The sequence below is a fragment of the Palaemon carinicauda genome, chromosome 7 (assembly GCF_036898095.1).
Source record: "Palaemon carinicauda isolate YSFRI2023 chromosome 7, ASM3689809v2, whole genome shotgun sequence".
Classification (NCBI taxonomy): Eukaryota; Metazoa; Arthropoda; class Malacostraca; order Decapoda; family Palaemonidae; genus Palaemon; species Palaemon carinicauda.
In genome coordinates, this window is record NC_090731.1 from 86,134,223 (window position 1) to 86,156,722 (window position 22,500).

The window sequence follows — 22,500 nt, forward strand, 5'->3', positions numbered from 1 at the left end:
TATATTCTATATAAATTACAATATCTTGAAAGAATTTACATAATAACAAAATAAGTCACTCGAAAAATTTAAGTCTGAACAAAACTTAGATTGAGACGAAAATGTTACGATCTGAAAATTGTATAAAAACTTGACTTTAAATGTTAAATCTGAATAAACCTCACACTACGACAAAAGAAATACTACAATGAAAATTATGCAAAAGCTTGAAATTAAATCTGAGAAATACAATATTCAGGTTTGATACTTAATGAAAATAGATAACCAGATCACGATACAAAATCTTTTCTCATTATTACAGGGCCATTTATACAATGCTGACACTTACCCTTATACAGTGAATTCAAAATCACCGTTCTGTCTTCTGTATTTTTTTTTTTGACACATGATTTCCTTTGGGTCACAGAGTCACTTAAGAGAGGACACACTACGTACTGAACACTTTTAAAGCAATACTCTGAGCTGCGTGCAAGAGGGAGAGAAGTAAGTGACGATATTAATCCTGGATTTCTCTATCTCTATCTCTAACCCTGGTGTTCCTTTTATATATAAAACCTAGCTGCTTCCAGAAATTTCCAAAAGATTTGGGAAGCCTTGGCCTAAGGGCGTCAGAGTTTCCAACTAGATAAATATGCCAATAGGTGAATCAGAGGTTTTCAGCCAACTATCAGATGCATACCACCGCACCCACAAGACGATTCTCCCAGCTAGCTCCGCCTACCCTTTGTCCCTGAAATAAAAAATAAAGATAACATCCTATCACCAGGTTCTTCGCGAAAATTCTAAGCACGTGGTCCTGTGTATTCTCTCTCAAACATGACGCAATACCTCATAAAAATATAAAAGAACATTACATAAACCCTTGTTCATATTGCGTATGATACAATAACACCCTCAAAGAGATTACGTAAGACTTCGTAACAAAATACGGGAAATAAAAAAGTCAATTCTTAAAAATAACGTAAATTTACATATACTGACTTGAATAAAGAATACAATGAAATTAACGACGAAAGTCTTACGAAATTTACATAACACACCTACGTCTACATGAGAGGAGTTCATTTTAAGAGCTGGCTATTCATCTCTTCAATGCACACATAAAATATAAATAAAATCATTAATAAACTACGCTATTACTCCACACTACACCAGCTTCCTAAGAATAACGGATTTTGAGCGAAGCGAAAAATCTATTTTTGGGTAAGATAGCCATGTCGTCCTGATGGAAGTTCCTTAAAGGCAGCTTCCTAGGGTATATTACAACTACAGCGATATTCCCAGAGAATTTACCTTCAGGTACCCAGAATTCTAACTCCTGGAGCGAGTATCCCTAAAAAAGACCTTAGGGATATCGTAAATATCAGTGGACGTATTCTTGACACGCCTCATAGCAATCTATACCCCGAATAGAGTTAACACTTCGTAGGGGTAAAATGGCAAGAAAACGAAAACGATAAGAAAGGGGGGAGCCGTTCATAAGGCATCCCTCCTCACCGCTTCGAAAGCGTGCCCTGCGCCGCTCACGGCGCCATCTGTATTCCTTGTAGCGATACACGAGGTGCTACAGATACTGTATGTAGGGAGGGGTCCTACTATCCTTTTCACTCATATTTATTTTGAAAAGGAGCAGGGCGGGTCCATCAGGACGACATGGCTATCTTACCCAAAAATAGATTTTTCGCTTCGCTCAAAATCCGTTTTTTGGGCTCAAGCCATGTCGTCCTGATGGAAGTATACCAGAGCATTACTGTATCTGTGGATTCTCAATACGTGCCGTACTCCTCAAGAGTGTTTCTTAGTCAACTTGACTGACAGACCTAAGATGTTACCGTTATACATCTTTTCACTAATCATAAGCCATGAGAGTGCTTCCTGCCCCCTACAGGGAGGAGTCCTACTAGACTCTAGAAACGAACGAAGAGTACATATACCTATGTATGAATCACTCGCTAGCCAGTACCATATAGTGGTCTCACTCTATATGAAGCGAAGTCTTACGGGACTACCGTATCCAAAAGAAAAGTCCCGACCAGCACCCTGGTCGAAGTAAAAATAGACAAAAGGTTATATCTACGTAGGATTAAACTTGCTACTACCACCGTCCTCAGAAAGGGGTGGAGTCCTTATTGCTAAGGAAAGTATAAGCCAGTATAATCCAGGCTTTGCATTAAGGAATAGGCTATTATAGATATCCCCGATTAATATACATAGGCTAAATGCTCAAAAAACAATATGAAATCAAAAATATAGGTGAAGGAGACGCAAGGTTCCCGAGAACAAGTTTATTGAGAAACAATAAATAGGTATGGTCACCATAAATATGTACATATGCTAGGTGGATGACCAACAATTTTCACAAGTACTGTAGTGCATGGATGAATGATTATCTGAAAGAAAACATATGTGTCACTTACACATACCCCGGTATCCAACTTAACTTCCATGTTACTACTTTGCTGACAATAGCGTTGGCAAACGCTTGGCACCCTGTCTGTACTTATGTTACCATCACCATCACGTTGGAACAGTCATTGTGGGCTCTGAGAGCCTACACTACCAGTTATATCAGCATATATAACTAACTATTCACCCAAGAATCCAAGTCCCAAATGATTCCGCTGTTCCTCGCAGAGTTAAACAGCAGGGTTAACGACGCAACCAACTGCTACCACAGACCTCTTTAGCTGCTCCACTTGCTTAGCATAGTGGCGAAAGAATACCCTGGAAGACTTCCAGCCAGTGTATGAACGAAGGTGTTCGAAATCCATAAAATTAAAGAAGTTTAAAGATGAAGCAACTTTCCTCGGATCATGACCTGCGGGTGAACTGTCAGGATCCGCTCTGCGAATAAAATATGTAATTTTCGCCCTAAGTTGATTTAAAGATAAATTCGAGCCCGAAGTTTCTCCTCTGAATAGTTGGCCCCCCATGGAAGTCTGAAGTTCTACGAAGATAGACCTTAAGGCATTCTACGGGACATAGAGATGCATCTTCTTTCAGAGGGCAGATTCTCCAGGGACCCCACCTGTTGGTGGGCAACTCGTTCTTAGCGAGAAACGTAGGGTCCGGAAACAGGTTCAGTTCTCCCCCATCCAGGAACTGAACTCGGCCCTCCTCTCTCGAGAGGGCCACAATCTCACTAACTCTGGCCCCAGAAGCAAGGGCAAAAAGGAAGATCACTTTTTGAGTCAGGTCCTTCAATGCACATTCCTCATTATCTAGTAATGAGGCAAAATGAAGGACTTTGTCTAATGACCATGAAATAGGCTTTGGAGGAGCTGATGGTCTAAGCCTAGCACAGGCCTTTGGGATCTTATTAAACATTTCGTTAGCGAGGTCTACCTGGAAGGCATATAGAATGGGTCTTGTTAGAGCTGACTTACATGTAGAAATTGTGTTCGCCGCCAGCCCCTGTTCGTGGAGGTGAATGAAGAAGGATAGGCAGAACTCCGTAGAGATCTCGTGCGGATTCTTATCTTTGACAAAGGCTACCCATTTCTTCCATGCAGATTCGTACTGCCTCCTAGTAGACTTACACTTGTATTCTTCCAGGAAGTCGATACTATCTTTCGAGATTCCGAACCGTTTCTTCACCGCTAGGGAGAGAAAATCATGAGCTGCAGGGTTCGGGTCTTCTGTAATGAAGCGAAGACAGTCGACTTCTGGACTTGCTGGGACAGAACTGGGTCCGGGAGCGGTAGGAACTTCAGTCGTAGTTCCAGAGCCAGAGGGAACCATACACTGTTCGGCCACTTGTGGGCCACTATTGCTGCTACTCCCTTGAAGGATCTCAGTTTGTTGAGGACCCTCAACATCAGATTGTGAGGGGGAAACAGGTAGATCCTGGACCATCTGTTCCAATCGAGGGACATCGCATCTATTGCTTCTGCCGCGGGGTCCACATATGGGGACACATATTTCGGCAGCTTCTTGTTGTCCTTCGTCGCGAAGAGGTCTATCTGCAGTTCTGGGACTTGACTCAAGATGAAAGAGAATGATCCTGCGTCTAGGGACCATTCTGTCTCTATCGGTGTTATCCTGGATAGAGCGTCCGCGGTCACATTCCGGACTCCTTGAAGGTGAACTGCTGACAGGTGCCACTTCTTCTTCTCCGCCAGTCGGAATATGGCTAACATCACCTGGTTGAGAGGTGGGGATCTCGATCCCCGCCGATTCAGACATTTCACAACCACCTCGCTGTCCAGTACCAACCTTATGTGGATCGAGTGACGTGGGGATACTTTCTTCAGGGTCAGAAGTACTGCCATAGCTTCTAGAAAGTTTATGTGAAAGGTCCCAAATAGCTTGGACCAGATTCCTTGCACTTTTTTCCGATGGGAGTGACCCCCCCACCCTACCTTTGAGGCGTCTGTGTGGATTGTCACTGACGGGGGGGGTGGCTGAAGAGGTAGAGACCTCTTTAGACGACTGGCTTGAGACCACGGTCTGAGAAGAGAACGTAGCCGAAGTGGGACCGGTCTCTTTACATCCCTTCGCTCTTTCGATGCAAAGGTTCTCCATACTCCCGCTGCATCTTTTAGCTGTGCTCTTAGCACAGGGTCTGTTACTGATGCAAACTGAAGAGAGCCCAAAACCCTCTCTTGTTCGCGTCTTGATATCCTCTCGGAACCTAGAAGTCTCCTGACAGACCCTGCTATTTCCTTCCTCTTTGACATCGGGATGGAAAGACGGTGTGACACTAGATCCCAGTGAATTCCCAACCACTGGAACCTCTGAGCTGGAGAAAGACGAGACTTCTTTCTGTTGATCATGAAGCCTAGATATTCCAGGAACTGAATCACTTGTAGGGAAGCTTGCAAGCATTCTGCTCTGGATGCTGCCCACACCAACCAATCGTCCAGGTAGGCTACTACCTGGAACCCTTTTAGGCGTAACTGTTTGAGAGCTGCGCTCGCAAGCTTCGTAAAGATCCTTGGGGCTATGTTTAGTCCGAAGGGCATCGCCCTGAAAGCGTAAAGTTTTTGTTGTAGCTTGAATCCTAGGTAGGGGGAGAGACGACGACTTATTGGAACGTGCCAATATGCGTCTGACAAGTCGATGGAGACGGTATATGCCCTCTTAGGCAGTAAGGCCCTTATGTGTTGTAACGTTAGCATTTTGAACTTGTGGTTCACTATGAACTTGTTGAGTGGTGACAAGTCCAGAATGACTCTGAGTTTCCCCGAGTCTTTCTTGGGAACACAAAACAGCCTCCCTTGGAACTTGATGGACTTTACCCTCCTGATCACCTTTTTCTCCAACAGATCTTGGATGTACTCCTCCAAAACGGGGGTGGAGTGTTGGAAAAATTGAGGGCACAGGGGCGGAGTACTGTACCAACTCCAACCCAGTCCATTTTTGAGAAGGCTGTGGGCCCAGGGATCGAAGGTCCAGCGATCCCGGAAATACTGAAGTCTCCCACCTACCGGCGACACTTCACTTTGACTGTCCTGCAGTCTTGCCTCCCTGGCCGCGACCACCTCTGAATCCTCGTCCCCTAGAGGGGCGTCTTGATGACCCTCTAGCTGCTCCTCTGGGTCTTGCACGAAACGTGGTCGACTGTCCCTCGAACACGGGATTGAATGCAGGGGAAGCTGATGACATTGCTTGGGGAACCCATTGGAAGGTGGTCGGGGTCTGGGCTACCAGTTGTGGAACCGGAGGCAAAGCTGGCTGTTGCTGCTGTGGTCTTTGCTGTTTGAAGGACTTGGCTGGACGGGAGGAAAACCTTGACTTCTTCGCCTTTCCTTTCGGCTGAGGGCCCTCATCCGGAGAAGACTTCCTCTTAAGGGACAGGCCCCACTTCAGGAGAAGATTGCGGTTCTCAGTGGCGGCCTTGTCCACGATCTCTTTGACCACGTCCTTGGGAAAGAGATCCTTACCCCAGATGTTAGATGAAATTAGCCTCTTGGGTTCGTGCCTCACTGTGGCCGAGGCAAACACAAACTCCCTACAGGCTCTCCTTGCTTTCACAAAGCAATAGAGGTCCTTGGTTACTGTGGCCAGATGGATTTTGGCCATAACCATGAACATCTCTGGCATCTTGGGGTCGCTAGCCATCGTCTCCATGTTGGTCTGGAGAGACATCGAGGCTGCCAGGCGCTCCTTTGTGTCCAATTCCCTCCAAAGAAGGAATTCCGACAACTTGGGAAGGTTTTCGCCGAACTGCTGACCTGCAATGTCGGCGTCTAACTTCCCAACCGAGAAAGTAAGGTGCACCTCCTTCCAGTCCTTGTTATCCATTGGTAATGCCAGCGATAGAGGTTTACATTCCTCCAAGGACGGGCACGGCTTGCCAGCTTCAACTGCCTTGATGACGGCCGCAAACCCCTTTTGCATAAAGGGGAAGGCCCTAGCTGGGGAGGATACAAAGGAGGGGTGTTTCTTGCTCAAGGCGGCAACCTTCGAGTTTGAGAACCCCCTCTCCTTTAAAGCAGCTGTCAAGGTGGCTTGAGCCTTGGAGTGATCTAGGATAATCACTTCCTTTGGTTCCGTCTCCTCCTTCGAAACCGGCTCCTTCTTCAAACGGACATAGCAGTCCGGGTAGGCCCCTCTACTGGGCCAGAATTCCACCTCCTCAAGGGGAACTGAACCCAGTTTCTCCGACATGACGATCTTCCCAATCGTCATCGGCATGTGCTCGGCATATCTCCACGGGTTGGCATCCGAGCACAGAGGAAGGTCCTTAACGTTGAGCTTCTTTGGAGGTCCACGTGATGCTGTGATCTTCTGCATCTGGAGCTCCAAAGTAGCGGCCTTCTGATTATTCTCCTTCTGCATCTGTTGGATCATACCAACGATGGAAGAGAGAGCCTGTCCAAGCTCTGCTGGAAGAGCGGACGAGGTAGAGGGGATAGGTTCAGGGACCTGAACCGGCACGTCTGATGAAACGGAAACCTCTTCCTCCACAGCAATAGGATCTCGATCTTGCTCCTCGCCCTCTGCGAGGAGATCCTGCTCCGCACGATCAGACAAGTCGGACATCTTGTCGTCCAACTGGATGTCCTGCAAGGCGTCAGCGACATCCTCCTCCACTGGGATCTGGATCAGAGGGATCTCCGGCCGAGGCTGGGGAACAACAGCATCAGGGGAAGCCTTGGGGAAAAGGTATGCCCTCATCTTCTCGTTAGGAAGATAAGGTCCAGTGGTGTTTTTCTGAAAACCCCTTACCCAAACACGAAGCCTCTCCCTCGCTGCATCTCTTGACTCCGCCGACCTAGGGGATTCAAAAGCCTCTGATAGCAGGTTAGTACATACAGCACATACCTGCGGATCCCAGTAACGATGTTCATCATTGGAGGCTGCACAAGCTGCGTGCCTCCTACACGAGGTATGTCCGCAAAAGTTCTTACTGCGGACATTGCAGAAGACACTATCACACTTCGGATGCTCCTCCTGTAAAAGAAGAAAAATTTCCATGAATATCAAGTGAATTTTAATTCACATGTAACAAATAAGTATTCAACAAAAGAATAAGGGAAAGACACCTACTTGTGAAACCCACACAAACACCTGTGGAAGCCCACTGGCCAAGTCACATAGTTAGTCTTTACTAGAATAACCAGAGAACGTATTTCCGAAGGAAATTAGGTGTAGCTCACACCTAAGGTAAAATAATACCATTCGGCCAGGAATAAAAGAATTATCTTTTATCCTTGTAAGGCGACACCAGGTGATTATACCAGTAACACAAGTAAGATAGAAAAGACAGTGTTGTAACCTACTACATCATGAACTCCTTTGGTTGAATATACCACCAAGAGAGGACTGACACAGTACCTGAGGGTGGTATGCCAGCCGGCTACTGCCGCTCAGCACCCCCCCCCCTTGTTTTGGAAAGGCAGATCTCAAGTACACAACCTCAGATCACCTTTATTGGGGAGAACTCCAGAACCCATGCCTGAACCGGCCGGCAGTGGTTGCCAGACCGTAGCCACCCGGTTTGCACAGAGTTGCCGGCCATCATACTTAGTGGCCGGCTGACTGGGCAGTGTCGCGGGCCGGCCGGCAGCAGTAAACAAACCCTGCCGGCTAGCCCCCACACACTAGGCAGCACTCGGCTGCCGGCCCCACTTGTAGTGGCCGGCAGATGAGCAATAGACCGGCCGGCAAAGGTATACACCCAACGCCGACCGACAGCAAGAGAACTGGAGAACACCCCTCCCCACCGACAGCCGGCCTGTAGGCCGGCGGCCGGCAAGGACAACACATACTAAGACAAAAGAGTGAGTGCCGGGTTAAGAGACTATAAGTCTCTGAGCCCGGCACCCGAAAGAGTGCCGAAAGGAAGGGGAGACACTATGTCAAGCTTCCTAACCGCTGCTTACTGAATTTTCAGACGGCAGCGATAGAGGGACCAAGAAAGGACCGGGCAGCACTCACAGTAATGGTCTCTGCCGGTCGGCACACTTTGCCGGCCGACAGGAGACCACGTCAGTTCCTCATCCCAACCTAGGCTAGGCAAGGATGAAGACGACTGACACAATGAACGGAAAAAGAGAAGGGAAGGACAGAGGGTCCTATCCAACCTTACCTTGGTTAAGGGTCATTCCAAACTAAGACAGTTCATCTCAGTAGAGAAAGACCCGAGAGGGAGGCCGGCACTACTGGCTGCCTCCCACGAACCACGGCAAGGAAGGAATTGCCTTTCCAGAAAAGGGAACATATCCCGAGACCGGAACGGCAAGGACAGTCTGATGAGTCACCGAGTAAAGGGATCACTACTGGAACCCAACAAGGTGGACTAAGGGGGGAACCCTTAGTGCCCGAGTCAATCGGCAAGGGAGACTCTGCCCCATGCCAGACAAACCGGGCTCAGACTAAACACTGTTGTACTGTCACCCTCTGAACCAATACTGTTGGAACGGGAAGGTACAGTACTACCCCAGCATAGATATATTTGAAGATTAATTCAAATAAACCACTAGAGTTAAGCCTAAGGCTTAAACAGAGGGAAAGGGTTTGCCCCTTCCCCTAAGAGAAGGGAGCAAACGGGGAACAGATAATATTATAATGACCTAAGACAACCTAGCCTAGGCACTAAGAGAATCGATTACCTAATTCACCGAAACTCATATCAATACTATCTTGGAAGGTACTCGAAAAGGACTAATATGTATAACGTTGCCTAACGCTTAAAGCAATAAATTCACATTTGGAAGACTAATTATCATGCAGGAAGTACATAGGCCAACAACTAGCCTACGAAGACTAGTGTTGGTAGCCTTGGTAATTTCGCCAGGCACATTACTATCGCATCATAACAGAATTCCTAAATAAGCTAAGTAGCTAATATTTAAGCGCAAAGGGGGCTGGGAACGTCGCTCTTGCTAACAAATAAATCCTATTCTAGCGAGCGACAGCATCCATGATGCCTCCAGCAGGCAACAGCTCTTGTATCAAAGATAACTCTTTTAATAACTTTAATTTTAACCAAGAGCCTACATTTATACATAAAAGAAATAATACTCAACTTATCCGAGGCAGAAGAAGTTGGAGAAAGCATTATAAACGAGAAAATTCCAAGATTAGGTAGTAAACAGGGAAAATACACCGAGTCGTAGAGCTACGCAAAAAGGAATACAGATGGCGCCGTGAGCGGCGCAGGGCACGCTTTCGAAGCGGTGAGGAGGGATGCCTTATGAACGGCTCCCCCCTTTCTTATCGTTTTCGTTTTCTTGCCATTTTACCCCTACGAAGTGTTAACTCTATTCGGGGTATAGATTGCTATGAGGCGTGTCAAGAATACGTCCACTGATATTTACGATATCCCTAAGGTCTTTTTTAGGGATACTCGCTCCAGGAGTTAGAATTCTGGGTACCTGAAGGTAAATTCTCTGGGAATATCGCTGTAGTTGTAATATACCCTAGGAAGCTGCCTTTAAGGAACTTCCATCAGGACGACATGGCTTGAGCCCAAAAAAAAATATATATATATATATATATATATATATATATATATATATATATATATATATATATATGACGTAAATATATACATATGAAAAGAATATCTTTCTCTAACATGGAAATGCATATCAACAAAAACCTCCTATTTGAGAAATTGCTTTTGAATCATTCCTATGAAGAATAAGTTACTAAATATATGCAATTTAATATCTTTTAATATTTTCTTGAGTAAAAGATGGACAAGTAAATTTTCGGGAAAAAACTGGGGGCGATGTACTTCTACTCATATGTTTACTAAATTAAGTTAGTTTTTCAGGAGCTCATCATTGATTTTATGCCTCCTTCACTCCCGTCATAGTCTTATCCTAGAATGGAAGATACATAGCTATATTCAGTTATTTGATTAATGGCAAAAACGAATAATTTCCTTATAATAAAGATGGTTAGCGATGAGGTGTTATCTAACAAGAGTTAAATGAATTTGAATTGGGGAATCATTCAAGCATAAAACAGACTAATACTTGGTCTGAAATCAGGAAGAGAGGTTTCACAGTTGGTCGTCGGTCATTTGGATTTGTTATCAGCCCTGTTGAGTCGTGAGAAGTTTTCGTGTTAAGAGATTAATTAAATTCTTTTCTATATTTCGTTTTTTTAGTAAATATTTTGTAAATAAGGCTCTGTGGTTAGGCATAAAGGTAGGGAAGCTTGGGCTATACTAAATTGCCGTAGGTTACTGATGCTATTGTTTGTAATCTAAATCAAGATGACCTAACAAAAATGCTAGTACAATATTTTAGTCCATAAACCTGGAGAGCGTACCATACATCTGCTCCACAACTAAATGCCAATTAATATTTTTTTAACCCGGAGAGATTCTTGAATTTTAGTGTTAACAGTAAATTTACCCATTCTAGATATGCCTTTACATCATGTTGTACATGACTATAGATTGCTACCTTATTCCATTTAGTTTTTCATATAGAATATAAAAGATATGGAAACTTGAAAGTTTTGAATATATATATAATTTGTTTCTGGTAATACTAGTTGAGCAAGATTAAATGATAATGTATGAGAATAATTTTCCTTATCCCCCAATCTTTAAAAGTAATTTGTATCTATTTTACCTATAAAAACTTTTTTGGGCTCAAGCCATGTCGTCCTGATGGAAGTTCCTATAAGTAGCTTCCTAAGGGTTACATATACTACAGTGATATTCCCAGAGAATTTTACCTTTAGGTATCCAGAATTCTAACGTCCAGGCGCGAATATCCTTAAATTTCTTTCAAGGATATCGCATAATATCAGAGGACGTTTTCTTGACACGTCACATAGCAATCTGAACCCCTAATAGCGTTAACACTTCGAGGGGGAAGTGGCAGAATAGAAGGGGAGCCGTATCAAGGTTACCCTAGTTCTCATACTATTGATTATGACAACAGCGCCATATCCAATATGGCGAACATTCCTTATTTTGTAGCGATTTCACTCGGTGGTGTTCCCTATTGATCTGACATTTTCAATCGATTTTCAAGGATTTTATTATGCATTCTCCAGCTTCTTTCGCTTCTGAGAAGTTGAGTATTAAATCTTTACAATATGTGTTTTTAGTTCCTATCTCGCAGTGAAATTAGAGCAATTTATTGTGATTAGGAACTAGGCCTGTTACCGGAGGCGCCATGGGCGCTGTCCTTCGTAGGGAGTGTTATTTAATTAGTAGAACGACATTCCTGGTTTTTAAAATAGCATTAGTAATTTATTTATGAAGCTATTTAGGTATTTTGATATTTGTAAAGATATTTATATGCATAAAATTTTCCTTTCCCTGCGTTGATCGTATATGTCAGAGTTTCGGTGATATAGGTAACCGAGATGTCGCCTTGCCTAGATAACCTAACCTAGGCAACATATACTTTCGACATTCCCCGGTTACCCTCGTGTATTGGTTATCAATTCATTGGAGATAGATATCTCCTGGAATTATTATATAACCGATACTCGTCTCTATTAGAGATTTAAGGGTAATCCCTCTTCCCTCTGAGTGTAGCCATTGGCTACAACCCTAATGGGTTGATCTTGAATTTCTAATTCAGGCATGACTAACCTAGGGTTTTTTAGTCTTGTTCCTTAGCTGCAGATGGCAAGTTTTGGGATTCGGTCAGGAACTTAGAGTATTTAGTCTTGTGTCGGCAGTCAGCCGGCAGGGTGAATAGTCATTCCCCTGCCGGCTAGGCTGCCGGCTAGGCTGCCGACATAGGAGGCTAGCCCTCCCTAGACTACACCTGAAGTGGTTGTATGATGCCACCATCTTCTCCCTGTGGCCTAGTAGACTAGTTGTATGGTCACTGACCCTAGGGTGAAGTGTAGTATCTTAGGCGTAGAATGGTGTGGCACTGGAACTCTGTTTCTCCTTTGTTGAGAGGAGGTGGCACTGCTGCCAAACCCTTAACTGTATTGGCACACCCTAGGCTGGAGAATAGATGATTCTCCTGCTGCCTGGGATGGCGCCGATACTGATACAGAGTTTCTTTAAGGTGTTTAGGTCTGGCAAAATTGCCAGCCCCTACCACACCTCATATAGGACCCTTTTTCCTCCCCCTCTATGTTTTATGAGACCAGTATTCTGAAATCTTACCGATGCCGGTGGGTTGCCGGTGCCGGCCACTGCTGTTGTTCAGCTGCCGGCAGCTATGACAGCTGCATGCAGCCATGAAAACTGCCAGCGGCCAAGTTGGTTGTCGGCAACTATGTGTCTTTCATCTGTTGGCGGCTATGACGGCTGCCGGCGGTGATGCATACTGCTGGTAGCCATGCCAACTGCGGCAGCCATGACGGCTGTCGGCGGCTGGCAGCTGCTGGCAGCCATGATGGCAGGGAATGGGAAGTCCCTTCTGTCCTAAGGTTCTTCAGTTCTCCCTTGAACTGCTAGCCACAAGTTCTATTGCCGGAGTACCGCCGGCCAGACCGGCACAGATAGGTGCTGACTCAGCCGGCAGTATGCCGAGTGTACTAGTACTGCCGGAGGCTAGCCTGCCGGCAGTGTGTCAGCGGGACCTTGCCGAGAATAGTACTGTGGCTGGATGGAAGCCTGAATGTTACATTCTCCCCTTCCATTTGAACCTTATTTCTGGAGAAAGGCAGTAAAATTAGACTTTACAGCCTTAATTACTGTATACATACACAGTGATAGGTAGCCTTCACTCCATGCTATCTCTCTCTCTTTTAGCTATCATGCTGGATGTGCCGGCAAGAACTAGCTATGCCGGAGACATGCCGGCTGATCTACCGTATATGTTTATACAGGTAGTCAGTATATTTGCAGTATAGGATATAATGCAGATAGAAAATTACTGTATATAATATACTAGTAGTTTTTTCCAATATATCTTAGGTATCCCTTCCCAGGTATTTGCTAAGCCCAATCCTATATTGAAAGCATATAACTTCTTCAATATTCTGATTAGTAATCAGTTTTTTAGATTACTTTACAATATCAAATATTCAAAGGGCTGGAGTGTTACACTCCTAACCCTTAAAGGGTAGAACCTGATCAGTAAACTCTATGATTTAATTTTGTAAGGGAGGTCACAGCAAATAGGTTGGGTGGGATACAAAAATATGTCTTTTATTTTTCTTAGTCCAGTTGGCGTCATGCCAGCTGGACTGTGCTATCACTTGACTGCAACTAAGGCAGAATGATGCAGTAGCTAGTAATTTGCAACATAGCATATGCTGCAAATAGAAAACTATAGTATGATTATACAGTATTTATTTCTAACATATCTTGGGTACCCTTGGCGAGCTTCTGCTGGTACCGCTCCTATATTGAAAGAATAGTATTTCTTCAATATTCTGATTGAGGAATCAGTCATCCTTACCCCACAGTGTTAGAAATAAAAAGGGACAGTGACTTATACACCTTTCTACCCCTAGGGGTTAGAACCCTTTTAGTTGGAGTTACCTCGGTAGAGGAATCTCCCTATACCTAACACTGAGGGGAGGTAACAGCAGTTGCTTACATGGGATACACAAGTATGTGTCTCCTACTATCCCTTTATAGCTTACTGTCCTAAGCTACTTTGTTAAAAAATGACTTTTACAAATTGATTATCAGTGAGATAATCAATTATATACTCATTTTATTCTCCTTTCTTTACAGGAGGAACACCAGATGACTTGTGTTGCAGTCTTCTGCAAGATCAAGAGTAAGGGTTTTTACGGTAATAATACTTGCAGGTTTCATGCCCCCTGCAATATTATTTCCGAATCACTACATTATTGGAACCCGCAGATTTGTAATGTACAGTATGTCGGACCTTAATGTCTGAAGGTTTCGAGAATCCCAAGTCTACAGAGACTAGAGATACAGCTCGAGACAAATTACGCAACTGGGTGAGAAGTTTCCAGAAAATCTCTCCGGGACCTTACCTACCTAATGATAGGATGCGTAAGCTACTATTTCCTAAGGCAAGTACAAGTAGAAAATAGTGGTGCCCCAGACACCAATTACATCTCCCGAGGGCCAGATAGCCTTTGGGAAGGAGGGCAGGAAGTGCCCAGGAGAAGAAGGGAAAAAGTCGTGTCGGAATTGTTTCCGCCTATGCCGGCTTTAAAGCCATTGACGTCGACATCCTTATCTTCTACCCTCTATTAGAGGGAACGGACCAATTATGGGCCCAAGTGAATAATCTATTAGAAAGCTTTCGCAAACAACACAAAAAGCAGGAAGTAAAATGCAGGATAGAGCCTAGTAAAGCTCCACTTGTTGCTTTACAAGGGTCATACAAACGACCCATGGCTCAAGATCTCCCGACATGCTCCAAAACCAATCCCTGGAGGTTTACGGAGCTGATGCCGATTTTAAATGACAAACTCTACATCTCGGAGATGGGTGCAGTTCCTTTGGACAAAATCCAATTTTGGCCAAGCTTTGACGCTTTTCCTAATTGTTTTGTTCGACTGAAGGATGAATCAAAGTCAAGAAAAGGAACGAAATCGAAGGAAGTCATGATTCTCGACCATGATAAGGCACAGGCTATCCTGTCAAGTAGCCTGGAAAAGGCGGGTTACTCGGTGTCGAAGGTATCTACACTGGGTAACAGGCACCCTTCCTTTCTTGCTCCTGCTTCAATTTCATTCCCCTTTATGGGGAAAGCATTTAAATCAGTTGCCAAAGCAGTGGAGTCAGGTAGGTCATGCCCTGCACTCGAGGAGTGCAAGCCTCTGTCACCAGCCTTTCCTAGATAGGAGAAGGACTGGAAGGAAGTCCATTTAACTTTTTCAGTAGGAAGATTAGATGCGGATGTCGCCAGTCGACAGTTTAACGAAGTTCTCCCTAAACTATCAGAGTTTCTCTTGTATAATGAACAAGAGACAAAGGAGAGACTTGCAGCCTCCCTATCTCTACAAAACTACTTAGAGTTTTGTTCATCCCATCAAAGTACCCCAGACATGCTCATGGTCTTAGCCAAAATGCATATGGCTACCTTAGTGAATAACCTTTACGCTTTTATGAAGGCTAGGAGAGCATGTAGGGAGTTTGTGTTCGCGGCCGCAACACTGAAGCATGAGACAAGGAAGCTGATATCTTCCAACATCTGGGGTAAAGACCTCTTCCCAGATGAGGTAGTTAGGGAAGTGATTAAGAATGCCACCACGGAGAAAGTAGGTCTTCTCCAAAAGTGGGGCATCCTTTCAAAGAAAAAGTCTTTCATGGTTGTGGGTCCTCAACCTAAAAGGAAGACAGGAAATTCCGGAAATATACTTCTGGCTATTCAATAACATACCATGGCTGCAACGACCGCGATGCCACAGGCAGGTGGTCAAAAATTTAATCCTACTGATCATTCGAAGCATAGAGATGCTTCTGGTAGGAGGGAGGTTCCTTCAGGATCGTTGGACCTTCGATCATTGAGTCCAAGGCCTAATCAAGATGGGACTACGATGGGAAGTAGAAATGTCTCCACCATCATTTCCCTAACTCCTCCTACAATCCAAAACCCTCCTGGAGGAGTATACCTAAGAGCTCTAGAGCATATAGGTAGTAAGGAAACAATAGTCCATCATCTTCCAGGGAATGCTGTTTGGTGTTCACGAGAAGGACTCAAGAAATCTCAGAGTCATTCTGGACTTGTATTCACTCAACAAGTTAAGAAAAAATAGCGAGTTCAGAATGTTAATCCTTCTGAACATTTGGACCCTGTGTCAAAAAGGGGTGTTTGTAGTCTTGTCAAACCTGAAAAATGTCCCTTGGCAACTTCCAGCCAATCCCCCCATCCCCTCCTATCTAGGATTCAAGTTACAGAAGGTAACGTATATCCAAGGAAAGATATGTGTCGGACTAAACACAGTCCTAAATGTCTTCATAGGATTGGGAGACTTAGTCATGCAATAACCAAGTCTAGAAATGGTTCAGGCAACAATGTACCTGGACGAGAAGTTGTGGTGGGCAACACCCGAAGTGGCTGGTCTATGAACATCCAAGGAGATGAACCGGTTCCCGGAACGTCGCGGATGCAAGAAAAGCCTCAAGAAGTCTCAATTCCCTCCAGCTCAAAGGTTTCAATGGCTGTAAAATCATTGAAGTCTGTAGTCACACCAACTCTCCCTTTCCATAGGAATATAAAAGGAGATTCTAATGTCGGTCAAGAGACTCGGGTAATCAGTCAGATTCCCAAGACGTTAACAAGGAGGATTCCTGAACTCTCTCCAGTTTGCAATAGTGACAGACCCAGTGCTAAGAGCACAGCTGAAAGATGCGTCAAGAGTCTGGAGAAGATACGCATCAAACGCTTGAAGAGATCTAAAAAGACCAATATGGGTCCTTCTTTTAACGCTTCTCTAACAAATGTTAAAGTCTCAAAGTCCCAAGACCATGTTGGTCCTGTCATGAGTGGGGAAGCTCTCTCCACGCAGATCAGACTTCCTTCGACTGATCTGGGACACCGAAGCGATAATGAGACGTCGCAATCGATAATGCTAGAAAATGTCTTATACGGTATAGGTGACGTTAACCATCCCTTACCTAAAGTAATGGCCCCTGTCAGCAGTTCATATACAACCGATCCACAATGTGACAGTGGATGTTCTATTTCGGCTCAAGCCGATAGAGTTGGAATGGTCCACGGATGCAGACCTATTCCCTCCCAGATGGGATCAAGTCCTAGAACTGCAAATCGACCTCTTCATCACGAGCGTCTTCAAGAAACTACCTCGAGATGTAGCCCCATACGAGGACCCTCTAGTGGAATTAACAGACATCATGTCTCTGGTATAGAAGGGATGGACTCAGATATCCTGATTCATCCCATCCAATCGCCTGCTGAAGGTCCTCAACATGCTGAGATCCTTCCAAGGGGGAGTAGCTCTATTGGCTCCCAAGTAGACCAAGAACAATCTGTCCTCTTTAGTGAAGGAACTGAAGCTGAGGCTGGCCCTAGTTCTGAACCCAGGACTATATCAGAGGGTTCAGAAGCTGATTGCCTTCGATTTATCACGGAGATCCTGAACCCTTCATTTCATGATTTCCTTGCCCTAGCGGTTAGGAAAAGATTTGGGATCTCAGAAGGCAATATAGAATTCTTAGAAGACTACAAAACTAAGTTAAAGAGAAGACAATAAGAGTCTTCTTGGAAAAAGTGAGTTGCTTTTGTTAAAGCAAAAGGACCGAAAGAAATTTCGATGAAATTCTGTCTGTCCTTCTTTGTCCACCTTCATAATCAAGGCCTGGCGGCCAACACGATAACTACGTGCAAATCAGCCTTGACTAGACCTCTTCTATATGCCTTTCAAGTAGATCTATAGAATGAAATCTTTAATAAGATTCCGAAGGCCTGTGCAAGGCTTAGGCCTGCACCACTACCAAACCCCATTTCATGGTGTTTGGATAAGGTCCTACATTATGCCTCATCTATGAACAATGAAGATTGTTCCCTTAAGGATCTAACTCAAAAAGTTATTTTTCTGTTCGCTATAGCCTCAAGGGCTAGAGTTAGTGAAATAGTGACCCTATCTAGAGACGAGGGCCACATTCAGTTCACAGAAGTGGGAGAACTGAACCTCTTCCCTGATCCAACCTTTCTCGCTAAGAACGAGCTACCCACTGGAGAATCTGCCCTCTGAAGGAAGATGTCTCTCTATGTCCTGTAGAGTGTCTAAAGGTCTATCTTCATAGAACTTCAGACTTCAGGGGAGGACAGCTCTTTAAAGGAGAAACCTCTGGATCAAACTTATCCCTAAAACAACTGAGGGCGAAGCTCACCTACTTTATTCGTAGAACAGATACTGACAGTACTCCCGCAGGTCATGATCCCCAAAAATTGCTTTATTACTGAACTTCTTTCAGTATATGGACTTTGAGCATCTTCGTTCATTCACCGGATGGAAATCATCCAGAGTGTTTTACAAACACTATGCGAAACAGGTCCATGAATTAAAGCACTATGTAGTGGCAGCAGGTAGCGTATTAAAACCTGCCCACTAATTACTGTCATAGACAGTTAATCAATTGGGACCTCGAACGTCCTCGCTCATATTCTGGATGGGAATCATCCAGAGTGTTCTTCAAACACTATGCTAAGCAGGTCCATGGACTGAAGCATTATATGGTGGTAGCAGGGTAGAATTTTTAAACCTGCCGTCTAAGTCTGCTATGAACAGCTAATTATTATTATTATTATTATTACTATCCAAGCTACAACCCTAGTTGGAAAAGCAAGATGCTATAAGCCCAGGGGCTCCAACAGGGAAAAATAGCCCAGTGAGGAAAGGAAATAAGGAAATAAATAAATGAAGAGAACAAATTAACAATAAATCATTCTAAAAACAGTAACAACGTCAAAACAGACATGTCATACTGTATATAAACTATTAACAGCATCAAAAACAAATATGTCATAAATAAACTATAAAAAGACTCATGTCCGCCTGGTCAACAAAAAAGCATTTGCTCCAACTTTGAACTTTTGAAGTTCTACTGATTCAACCACCCGATTAGGAAGATCATTCCACAACTTGGTAACAGCTGGAATAAAACTTCTAGAGTACTGCGTAGTATTGAGTCTCGTGATGGAGAAGGCCTGGCTATTAGAATTAACTGCCTGCCTAGTATTACGAACAGGATAGAATTGTCCAGGGAGATCTGAATGTAAAGGATGGTCAGAGTTATGAAAAATCTTATGCAACATGCATAATGAACTAATTGAACGACGGTGCCAGAGATTAATATCTAGATCAGGAATAAGAAATTTAATAGACCGTAAGTTTCTGTCCAACAAATTAAGATGAGAATCAGCAGCTGAAGACCAAACAGGAGAACAATACTCAAAACAAGGTAGAATGAACGAATTAAAACACTTCTTCAGAATAGATTGATCACCGAAAATCTTGAAAGACTTTCTCAATAAGCCTATTTTTTGTGCAATTGAAGAAGACAGAGACCTTATATGTTTCTCAAAAGTAAATTTACTGTCGAGAATCACACCTAAAATTTTGAAAGAGTCATACATATTTAAAGAAACATTATCAATACTGAGATCCGGATGTTGAGGAGCCACCGTCCTTGACCTACTTACAATCATACTTCGAGTTTTGTTAGGATTCAACTTCATACCCCATAATTTGCACCATGCACTAATTCTAGCTAAATCTCTATTAAGGGATTCACCAACCCCAGATCTACATTCAGGGGATGGAATTGATGCAAAGAGAGTTGCATCATCTGCATATGCAACAAGCTTGTTTTCTAGGCCAAACCACATGTCATGTGTATATAGTATGAAAAGTAATGGGCCAAGAACACTACCCTGTGGAACACCGGATATCACATTCCTATAATCACTATGGTGCCCATCAACAACAACTCTTTGAGATCTATTACTTAAAAAATCAATAATAATGCTAAGAAACAACCCACCCACTCCCAACTGTTTCAGTTTGAAAACAAGGGCCTCATGATTAACACGGTCAAAGGCAGCACTAAAATCAGGCCAATCATACGAACTTCCCGACCACAATCAAGGGATTTCTGTACAGCATTGGAGATTGTAAGAAGGGCATCACATGCTCCAAGGCCTTTACGAAAACCAAATTGCAAACTAGGGAGTAGATGATTACCTTCAGCACACCTATTAAGACGTTTTGCCAGAAGACGTTCAAAAACTTTAGATAATATGGGAGTTATGGAAATTGGGCGGTAATCAGTGGGACTTGAGCTACCACAAACACATTTACATAGAGGAGTAACATTACCAATTCTCCAACTAGTGCTAAAAGCTCCTCTTCTTGCTAACTTGCGCAAAATAACAGATAACTTTGGAGCTAAGAAATCTGCTGTCTTTATAAAAAACAAAGGAAAAATACCATTTGGGTCTACACCTCCATAAGCATCAAGGTCCATCAACAGAGCTTTAATCTCACGAGATCGAAAAGCTAAACTAGTTAGTTTAGCCTCAGGAAAACAGGAATGAGGAAGTTCAAGTTTTTCATTACTCTGTTTACTGTCAAAAACATCAGCCAAAAGGGTTGCCTTTTCCTTTGGACAGTGAGTGACTGACCCATCTGGTTTAAGTAAAGGAGGAACTGTTGCATCTACACCAAAGAGTGCAGATTTAAGGGTAGACCACCATTTATGTTCCTGAGTTGTACCAGAAAGTGTTTCTTTTATGGTTAAATTGTACTCCTTTTCAGTTGAGACATAAACTCTCTGAGCAAAAGCTCGAAGCTGCGTATAGTTGTTCCAGGTCAAATCTGATCTGTTCCCCTTCCAAAGATGATAGGCCTCCTGTTTCTCCAAATAAGCACGTCTACAATCATCTTTGAACCACGGTTTGTCCTTCACTCGATACCTTAGCACACGAGAAGGGATACGCCTATCAATTATGTTGACTAGATTCTCATTCAAAGGGACAACAGGATCTACACTATTATATAATTGTGACCAATTCAAGCACAAAAGATCATGTAAAATCCCATTCCAGTCTGCTTGGGATTTCATATAAATTTTACAAGAATATGATATATCAGGGACAGGCTGCTCAGTCTTCACTCATAATGAAATCAAGGCATGATCAGATGTCCCGACTGGAGAACCAACCTTACTAGTTATAACGCCAGGGGAGTCAGTGTATACGAGGTCCAAGCAATTACCAGACCTGTGAGTAGCTTCATTTATGATTTGCTCACAGCCTGATTCAGAGGCAAAGTCTAAAGCTCTTAAGCCATGGCGATCGGTAGGAGAGATAGAACTTAACCACTCCCTATGGTGAGCATTAAAATCACCAACAAAGACAAAAGAAGCCTTTCTATCATCTTCTTGTATCTTAGCCATAATGGTAAGAAGACAATCGAAGATAGAATCATCTATGTCTGGATTCCGGTAGATCGAACACAAATAAAAGTTGTTATGCCTGCCACAAACTTTTATTACCTGAATCTCATGACATCCACATTGATAGCAGGACTTATGAGAAGCAGGGTACTCGGTCCTAATATACACCGCCATTCCCCTGGCCCTAGGGATGGCATCACGTTTCAACATTATTGGCTTCTTAAAACCAGTTATAAGGAGCTCAGATGAATGCCTCATATTAGAAACCAAAGTTTCTGAGCACAAAAGAATATCATACTGTCTGGACGCAACTGTAAGGTCTTGGATATTTGCATGAAGACCACGAATATTGCAATACAGAAGACGACATTGACGAAATCTAGGACGTACTGGTCCCGGATTTCGCTCAATGTCTCCAGACAGCATAAGAATTAATAGAAATAAAAAAGAGACAGCATACTTAAAAACTAGAATAACAAGAATTATAACAAAAACAATACGTACAGAATTATAAACAAAGTGATTGATGATACCCATAGACTATAGTAAAAAGTCGGAAAAACTGGTCAACATGGAGGAGCCGATACACCATGCAAGGCTAAATACCCTCCAGGATAGCCACTCCAACTGAAGGGAGGACAGTAAGGATGGTTTTGAGAAGAAAAATAATCAGAAAAAGGAAAAGACAACCTCTTGATAAACCACCAGGCATCCATGGCCCTTCTATTAAGCCTGCCCAACACACCATTTCAAAAAAACAAGAGGAAGAAAAAAAAATAAGATAGAATAGTGTGCCTGAGTGTACCCTCAAGCAAGAGAGCTCCAACCCAAGACAGTGGAAGACCATGGTACAGAGGCTATGGCACTACCCAAGACTAGAGAACAGTGGTTTAATTTTGGAGTGTCCTTCTCCTAGAAGAGCTGCTTACCACAGCTAAAGAGTCTCTTCTACCCTTACCAAGAGGAAAGTACACTGAACAAATTGACTGGGACTGTCAATTAAAGGGAGAAGGGGTCATCACTTTAGTGTGACCTCCTTTTTATGAGTGCTACCATGGTGACACTATCTCTGTTCAAAATCCCAGGTGTGGAATTATACAGATAGCACTAGCGTCGTGTGTACGTAGTAACAGTATTGATAGATTGTAACCGGTACAGAATTTTTGAAGAGAAGTTTTATTATAAAAATTTTCTTCAATCTGAGAGTGGCACTCATCATTTCCTTCCCTTTCACGAAAGAAATATAGTTTCTGTATACGTTA